The following is a 10,109-nucleotide window of genomic DNA, read 5'->3' as shown; positions in this document are numbered from 1 at the left end:
AAGCTGCATCGCCAAGGATTCCTGAATCCCAGGGCCCAAATCTCGGGCTCTAATTCCTTATCCACAGCAAACGGATTGTCTTTAGGAACTGAATAATTTCCCCATAGTTTAGATTCACTAGTCGTCGTCGAATCTGCCATGACATACCACGAATGTAAGGCATACGCGAAAAACTAAAGAAAAGAAAGACCAGGAAGGCTCGGAGTGAGCTGGAACATATTACAGAACACACATCAAAATTCAGATATAGTGCAAGCTCAGGCGCTAGTGGTTTACCTGGTAAGTTATCAACATCGAGCCTCATAATCTTTCCAAGCAAGGATTTTTGTTCTGCGAGAAGTTGTAGGGATCGCCTTACTCCTCCATCACCCATCATGAAGTACAAGTACCCATCTTTTGGTCCGAAAAGAATTTGACCGCCGTGATGGGCAGTGAACGGGAGGCCCATCGTGAATATTCTCCTCACTTCATTTGGATTAACGTTGCCGCCCTGTAAAAACACAGATTGCAACATGGGATTTATCCATATCCGTCACAGTAATGACGGGCGGAACAGTTAAAGCGACGCACAGTTTTGTTTACCAGTGAAGACTGATTGGTGGTGAACTCTGATATGACACTGTGATATTGGCAAGGGTTTGCCCCATTGTCCGGTCCTATCTTCGAAGGATCGCATCCCACGTCCGAGTTGCACGAACACCTACCGGAACAATCAGGCCACTTGGCCTTATCACAATTGAAGGAAACAAAGAACCGGCCGTTGTTCTGGTAATTCGGTGGAATGCCAGTCCCATCATCCCAAGCTCGCTCTCAAAATGCACTTCATCGGTCAGATCAAAGAAGGGGCTTGACTCGTTAATTCCTATTATCTCTCCCGAACCCTGCTCAGGGATCGTGGCGAGCCATATTTACCAGGTTGATTGGATAAGAACACCCGATTTGAACCATCAGGATGAGCTACCATATTAAGGTAGGAACCGTTCCCGAGTTTCTCAAGGCAAACGCCAGCCGGGGTGCTTGAATTCTCTGCACTACCTAACTTAACTGGTCCACCAGAGAAGCATACTGACGTGTCATCAGAAGCCCCACCAAATTCGTTGCAAAACTCTGCTGCTGAACTCCATGAGTCAGATATCTTGCTTCTAGAACTGGGTGTTGTTTTGGCTCTACTTTCAAAAGCAAAAGGAGAACTTAATATGGATGTGTTGTGGCACTTGTCCCAGAGATTTGAGCAGAAATCAAGCGTGTAGAGTTGGGACAACGTTAATTCACACAGATTTTGAAGAATTGCAGAACAGGAACCACCACGAGGTGCTTGTTAGAGCTGAAACAATTCAGCAGCTGGATCACAACTCACCAAAAGCAAGCAGACCCACAACGTGTAAAATGGCTAAGGATATTAAATTTTCCCCCCTCTGACAGCTATGCTATATGTAAATGTAGGCAAACATCGTTGTAGCTATAACTTCATGGAAGCTCTAGAGACATAAACAAACGTACTCCAAAAGAGGAATCATTTCAGAAAGTGGAAACCCAGGAGTGTAAATTGGATATTCATTAGATTCTACTTCCTTCACCTGCACATATTTATCTACTCTCAATGAAAAAGGCAATCAATCACGCCAAAAATGTGTTTAGCAACACGAGCAAGAAGCAAACCTTTGCACAAAATCGACTTTAGAAGAGAAGCACAGCCAGGGTCTGAGACGTTCATTGCTTTGAATAGCTTCTGCAACTGTAGATCTTGAGCAGAATCACAACAAACACTGCCATTGTATCGACAAAAGCCGAGACCGGCTTTATCAGCATCAAAGGGTGCTCCTGTTTCCAGCACAACAAAGCATGACAATCCCCAAACAGTGAGTGCGCTGATCCAAAACCGAAAGTTCAAAAAAATTGAATAGAGCAAACAGAAGAAACAACAAACAGGTTGATTGCTGGCTAAAAGATAACTATATTTCATCCTTTTCAGATCTTATCACTGTCCATGCCTCTGTTAACAATAGAACAGTGAACGAAGCCTGTAATTAGAGACACAAGAAGCAGACAAACACATACTCAAATCAGTGCACAATGGGTATGAAGCGGAATAATGGACCAGCAGCAAGAGCAGGAGGCTGGAACGACAATCTTCATCACAGGAGAACCTCTCATTTTCGCAGTTTTGCAATGGCACTACCATAAGAAATTACACAAGCACAAATTCAAATCTGCGTAGCTCCATCAATTTCCAAGAAAAATGTTCGAAAAAACAAAGCAAACCAATGCGCGAAAGCCGAAGTCGCATCACTTTGCTCTGCTGATGTTCCCGGAGTTCATTCCACATTCTTGGACTCTTGTCTGTCGACAGAAACGAGAAGGAAGGAGAACTTTGAAGGAAGTTAAAAAAAAAAAAAGAAAACTTCTTTTCAGCAACTCACGTTTACGATTTAAGGAATCGTCAACTCAAGCTTGTAATTAGAAATTGGAAGCGGAAAGATGGATAATTTAAGTTAAAGAGTCTGGTGGGTCAGACTGATATGGTTGACTTTCTTCTGTAAGACTCGATGCATGATTAATGGCGATTGTTGAGAAGAGGAACAAGTTGACCTCCGAAGAACAAAATCGATTGCACCATGGAAGATATTCTTTTGGTGGCTGGGCATGGTCAAAACCCTCCAGAAGCTTAAAATTGAGATGATGGCTTTCACAATAAGAACTGATTAAGACAATGCCAACTAAATATCAAGAATTATGGATGTCAGAAAGCCAAATTATGCACACTAAAAACATATACATAATCCGAGTAATGTTAGATATATTATGATTACTCCACACGATTGGGTGTTTAGATGAGTGAATCACATTCAAAACTCACCATTCAATCAGGTATGCTACATCATTTAATATATTAATTTTGTGAACGCTATGTCGATATTGTCCCGCACAATCAAAAGGGCGAGAAATCAATCGATCAAGTAGAAACATGATCTTAACCCTGTTTAAAAACAAATGCCCCCACAAGAATCGAATGCATGCATTTTGAACAAAGGGCCCACCAGGGACCTTGTATGTTTGACTAAAATTCCTTAACGCTATCTTCTTTTCCAAACTTGATCTTCATCAACATGTGACACACAACAAAGGAGGAAGTTATCCAAAAATTATAAACCTATTATACTTTTGCCAATTCAATTTTAAATTTTTAATTATAAATTGAGTCATAAATCTTTTCCTATTTTATCAATTGAATTCATCCAGTTAATTTTAATTGAATTACAATATAGATGTTAGTCATTCTACGTGACACAACCAATGCTAAAATGAATAATTTTTTATAATATTTTAATATTTTTTTCAATTTCTCATTTTACTAATGTGAATATTGGTCATCCTACGTATATAAACTAATGCCGACATGAATAATTTTAATAATGTTTTAATATTTTTCAAATTTTTATTAATTTTTCTTTTCTTTTTTTTTCTTATTTTCGCTTTTTCCTTGTTTTTTTTTTTTTTTAATTAACTAGTGGCTAGCAAGGGCCATGATGCCTCACCAGCCATGGGCAAGAGTCACACAACCTCACTCTAACCATGGCATGGCTAATCTCGCCATGGCCTCATTAGCCATGAGCAAGGCCGCCTCACCTATAGCCAACAAGGCTATGGCGAGGCTAACCTCACCCGCAATCGCTTGAGCTTACACAGCCATGGCCGGGAGCTCGAGATATGGCAATGGAGTGGCTGGCCATAGCTTGAAGCTCACCCCAAATCTCATGTCCATGTCTATGAGCCTTGAGCTCTCTAGTCGTTGCCATGAGCTTGAAGCTCAAATAGTGGGCAAGGGCCGAGCAACCCACAAGGCCATTGTGACCGCAAGCGAGGGACAAGGGACCCTCGTCGGCTACTGCACAAGGGCCCTTGTCAACGGCCCTTGCCCAATGGCGAACCCGGGTCACCACTAGTAAAAATAATAAAGAAGAAAAAGAGAAAAATGAAAAGGAATATATAAACTAAAAAAAATTAAAAAAATGAAAATATTATTAAAAATTGGCCACGTTAGTATTAGCAGCACCACTAAGATAATCACGTCCACATCAATGAATTCGCGATAGACTCAATAAGCAAAATGTGAAGAGATTTAGGAGCAAAATTAAAGGTTTATAACTCAACTGGCAATAGTGAAATAAATTCAAAACTTTCTGAACATTTTTATCCCACAACAAAGTCATCATCATACCCTTCTTTTTTTTACATAGTCCTTCCCTCATCCTTTTGGCCAAACATTGGGTCATAGTTTAGAGTCCCATAATCCCATATCCAATCCAATGCAATTCATAGGAAAAGGAAGTAAACACTTCGTGTTGCATTTTATTAGTAATTTGATGATACATTTGTCTAATCACAACTTAGAATAAACATGAGAATGTTTTTTTTTTTTTGTGCTGGAGGAACCGGTTTGCAGCCGACAGCCGCGCCATAAACCCCTAGGTGACACTTAAGCAGGAGGACCCACCACCCCTGAGTCACACTTAATATACTTAGCACCTCCCCTGGGTTTTAAACCCTTCACCTCTAGGCTGAGGATCAGCAGGGCCTTATCCAAAGTGAGCCACCGCGGCCGATGGTATAAACATGAGAATGTTCGTATCTGTTTATGCATAGAATATTTTGTTAGTTTCAATGCATATGCCTGTTGGAATCATCACTCGAATCAAAACGAGAATTGAATAGATTATAATTATTATATTTTTTGAAAGAACGCATCCTTATAGGTCATTTTCAATTCTAATGTATTCAATTCTAATCTAGCAAACATGGTGACTAAAACATAATTTTAATATTGGAGGTAACACAAACTAAGTTATTCCTACAAATAATCAATTAGAGGTTGATTGAAGTGGTTACAATGTATGTGGATATGACTCCAGTTAGATGTCTACTTTAATTGTAGTAACAACGAATCCAACATAAAAAAGCGAATGGCCTCGCAAAGAATCATTTTATGAATGAGAATGGGATGATGACGATGATGGAAGCATTGTTGCCAAGAACACAAGTTCTCTCCCCCTTTCCTTTCTTCAATCTCTATCCCCAAATATAATGAAGGAACAAAAGGACAGAAGAATCCTCCTGAGCTCTATATAAATGTGCATTTGTCTGATTAAGATGAGACAGATACAAATTGTGTTGTGTAGAGATAGATAAGAAAAGAGAGAGAAGGGAGAACACTGGCCAGAGCTAATAGGAGCTTTTTGTCGCAGGAGAGGTGGCACTCGAGCTATTGCTTGTGCATCATGCGTTGTTATATTGCATGTGCCTTTTGATATGTTAGCATGGAATAGCTAAGTGCCACCTCTTCTCGATAGAAGCCTCTTTAACCTCGAGAAGTTATTGCATGGTCCATCTTTGTCCTGCTCGGTCCATCTCTCTCTTCCCCTCCTTACAACCGCATGTCTATTTTTGCATGATATGAGATGTTTCTTTGTCGTCTGACCTATGTTTCTTTCTCTTTTTGTGTATGCAACGAATGCTTATTCGCCATTCTAATTTACGCTTTTACATGCTTTTGTTATGACCAAGCTTGGTTGTGTTACAATCCATAAAAGTTGTAGTCCATCGATATGATAGCAACACAGTGTGATGTGTAGAATAGACAATAAAAGTGGATTGTTCCGAGTATTCTAATTGATCACACGGTGTGCAAATTTTATTTTATTTTTTTTGTACCATTCAGTTTCGTTATTAGGTATCTCAATTTTGTGGGTTATAATAAATTTTGAGTTTTGTATTGCAAATTTTTTAGCTTAGCTACCTCAATTTTTGCATGCTTTTACGGGCTATGCCTATGCACGAGCAGGCTAACTCCTGATCTTTTGACAGTGGAGATACTTGCTAATTTTGAAAATGCCTCTGTATTAGTTTATATTTATATTTTATCTAGCCGGGTTAGTTTCATATGTAATGGGAGGTCAACGTCTAGTCCTGAGGTACTGATTAAGTTCCTGTACACTACCTTTCCTCCAATCTAAACTTCGAAATATGTAGACTCACAGGAATACGCATATTTTTAAGTGCAAGAAAAAGAAAGTACATAATCTAAAAATCTAAATAATTCAGCTTCTTAAGAAATTATTTTTTGTTAAAAGTCTCCTATCTTTTGTTCACAAGCTTATTATAATATAAACAATTTTCAGATCGTATTATCCTTCCACTGAATGGAATGTGGCATTAGAGTTGGTTTTAACCCTTCCATTCAATTTATTCTTTCTAAGCTTCCATTCCAAAATTGAGTACGAGTGATTCTATGGATGCAAAGATCGATATTCAAAATCAGTTCATGAAGTGACAGGTACCAAACCATAACTATCGGTTTCTTGCTTCGAAATGAGGAGGTTAAATCAGTATTACAACAATTTTACCTGGCCAGACAAATTTATCTATGAACTATAAAAATTTAATGAGCTTCATCTTTCCCAGAACCAGAGAACTTCACGTAATGAGGAAAAAAGTGCTTTGCTTCTACAGCAAGACAAATGCATATATATCTGCTAAGCAAATGAAGAAAAAGGAAACAAAAGAAAGGAAACCAAATGGAAAGAAAGAAGGAACCGTAGACCTGCTCGAGTATTGCGTTTTCATAAGGTATTGTAATCCCGGTGTACGTTGGTAGGTTGTGTAGTCAGAAAAATGTGCTGTCCACCCGTGTTTTTATCTAACGTCTGAGCTCGAATCCAACCATTATTGAATATAAACGGTGTTGAGCAAAATAGAGAACACTAATTATATAATAAACACTTGTTTGCTACTAGAAAAAGACAACATTATATTCATTACACACTCAAGATACTCTAATCTCACTCTCTTCACCATCACCACACGCACACAATGCACTCTGTCACGTTACTCCCACTACACACTTTTTTGTTTTTGGTTGACCCTAACCACCGTATAACCAGCAGCCGGTGACGTAAACCAGGGGAGCATTAGCACAGAGCTCACCTCGCATGGCACTCCACTTTAGTCGCGCAATGAGGACGCGGAGTTTCCGAACCCTCCCCTCCCGAACGAGGGGCAGAGAGCGAACCAGCGCGTCCAGCACGGCACAGGATGGGTTACACACTCTTTTCTTTTATCTCTGCATGCTCAAGTCATGAATGCGGAGCCGCCGATTTATAAGAAGTTCACCAACCAAGTCGAGTACAAAGCCAGTGTACTACAAGAGTCCAACGTGGCCTATTTTACAAGTTTCAACTACTTTCAACTTATTTTCATCCACTCATCTTACCTAACAGCTAACACTAAAGGACACTTCGAACACCACAAGTAACAACTACCCATTGCAGATATTGGTCATAGAAAATCTAGAAATGGAGAGAGAGGCGGTGCTCTCAACTCTCCCCTCATTGACTAATCTTTCTAGCAATGAACCTCACTATCATACTTAGTTACCTTCGAAACTCTCCGAACTTTGCAACTTTGAGACTTTGGGTGAAGATGTCTGTAACTTGATCATTTGTTTTGGCTTACTCCATCTTTATCTCGCCTTGTAATACCTTTTTCCATTGGAAATGATAGTGTAATTTTACATGGTTGGTCCTCACATGAAAAATTGGATTCTCCACTAAGTTTATGGCTGATAGTTTATCATGATATAACCATCTCAAGTGATCTATTGGTTGATGAAGATTCTCCATTAATTGCTAGCCATGTACTCTCTTGAGCTGTCGTCATTGCTACTCTATACTCGACTTCTGTCATAGACGGTGACATAGTTACCTATCTTTTACTACACCACGACACTACTGCTAATTTGAGACTAAACATATACCTAGTGATTGATCGGCGTGTATCACAATCTCTAGCAAAGTCAGCATTGTAATGGCCTACAACCTCACATGGTGCTTCTTTCTTATAAAAGAGCCCATAATCAAATGTACTCTTTACATACCTTATTATGCGCTTGACTGCATCCAATCAAAACTTTTTGCGGTTGCTAAATGAGTGGCTTATTACTCCTACTGCAAAGGCAATGTCAAGTCGTGTTATGGTTGGGTAAATAAGGCTGCTCACTAATTGTCTATACATAGTTGAGTCTTCTAGTTCTTGTCCTTCATCTGCACATAGTTTTATATTTCCATCCATTGGAGTAGATATAGGTTTGCAATCAAGCATCCCGAACTTTTATAGTAGATCTCGTGTATACTTTTTGCTAACTTAAAAATAGTCTTTTCTTGATTTTCTCAACCTCGAGCCCTAGAAAATATTTTAGTTTTCCAAGCTCTTTCATTTGAAACCGCACTAAGAGGTTGGCTCTAATTTGGCACATCTCCTCTTCATTATCTCCAGTAATGATTCCATATAAATTAATACTATTGCAAACTTACCTTCACAAACAAGCTCAAGTCTACTAGGGCTACTGATATTAACCACTTTGCATCAAGAATTCAGTAATCTTCCTATACATGCTCTCAAGGCTTGCTTTAAGCCATAAACAACTTTTGTTAACTTGTAGACATACTTTGGATGAGTCTTACTCTTGGAACCATCAGCTGCTTCATATATATACCTAGTAGAAAGGCGTTCTTCACATCCATTTGTCACAACTTCCATTATTAGCTTTAAGTTTGTGAACCCATTTGCAAGATAAAAACCACAAGTCTTGATAATCTGTTTATGTTTAACAGCAATAATATATATATATACTAGTTCTCTCGACAAACTGGTTGAGAAATGAAGTAACGTTAAAAAGCAGTAACCAATGCGCTTAGGAACGGCTTTACCAAAAATAAAAATAAAAATAAAAATGCCCTTAGGAACAGTAAACTTGTAAAGTGGTAAATTCTTTGGTCATCCAATTTGTTATATGAATTTATGTGAAAATTGATTTTCCATGACCGGAGCAATGACCTAATGGCAACATGTCTTGAATGACGCAAGATTCGTATTCAAAGAAGTCCATCACATGGGTAAGTTCTCTTAGAACTAGAATTTATGTAGCGTCGAAAGGGGACACTCCTGTTTTATGTCATCATCAATAGTGGCCTAGATTCCGTCCGAGGTGCTTCTTTTCTGTGAACATAAGGTGAAAGCATAATCGAATGTTAGAAGTATAATCTGTTAATTAGAATCAAATCCAGCAGTTCTTTTTCCATCTTCCTTTGCGCCGAACAACAAAATCGATTGCACCATGGAAGATATTCTTTTCGGTGGAAAGGCTTGATCAAACCCTGCAAAATCTTAAAATTGAGATGATGGCTTTCACAAGAAGAACTGAATAAGATAATGTCAACTTAAATACAAAGAATTATGGATGTCAGAGCCAAATCATGCACGCTAAAAACATACATGATCCGAATGATGTTAGATATATTATAATTAGTCCACACCATTAGATATTTAGATGAGTGAATCACATTCAAAACTGACCATTCAATCGGGCATGCCATATTGCTTAATATATTGATTTTTGTAAACTCTATGTCAATATTGTTCTGCACAATCAAAAGGGTAGGGAATCAATCGATAAAGTGAAAACATGATCTCAACCCTCTTTAAAAACAAATGCCCCCACCCAAGAATCGAATGCATGCATTTTGAACAAGGACCTACTAAGGACACTGTGTCTCACTAAGATTCCCTTATACAACTTGATCCCTCGTTCATTTGTAACTTCATCAAAATCTTCATATGTTTATTAACTAGCTGTTTGAATTCAGCATCTTCTTTTCCAACCTTCCAAAAAAATTTTAATATATTACATATTTATCAATTCAGTTCTAAACCTTTCAATTTTACATATTTTAATAATTGAGTCCATCCGATCGATTTTAACTGAAATTTGCTAATCCGTGCCAGCTATCCTATATGATTAGTTGGTGTTAACATAAATAATTTTTAATAATATTAATTTTTTTGAAATTTTATTAATTTTTTTCCTTTTTTTTTTTTTTTTTCTTTTCATTGTTTATTTTATTTACTAATGGCCAGTAAGGGCCACGATGGCCTCACCTACGGCTTCGAGCTCACATGACCATGGCCAGGAGCTCGATATTTGGTGATCAAGTAGCCAACCATAGCTTGAAGCTCATTCCAGATCTCGTGTCCATATTTGCAAGCCTTGAGCTCTC

At 38.4% G+C, this 10,109-nt stretch overlaps 1 pseudogene; it reads right to left on the bottom strand.

Moving 5' to 3' along the window:
- LOC120288795 overlaps window positions 1-2,326 on the bottom strand; it is a 12,180-nt pseudogene extending 9,854 nt beyond the window's left edge.
- Between the last annotated feature and the right edge of the window lie 7,783 nt (window positions 2,327-10,109).

Source organism: Eucalyptus grandis, chromosome 10 (assembly GCF_016545825.1).
Source record: "Eucalyptus grandis isolate ANBG69807.140 chromosome 10, ASM1654582v1, whole genome shotgun sequence".
Classification (NCBI taxonomy): Eukaryota; Viridiplantae; Streptophyta; class Magnoliopsida; order Myrtales; family Myrtaceae; genus Eucalyptus; species Eucalyptus grandis.
Note: the sequence above shows the minus strand (reverse complement) of the source record. Positions and strands in the feature narration are given on the sequence as shown.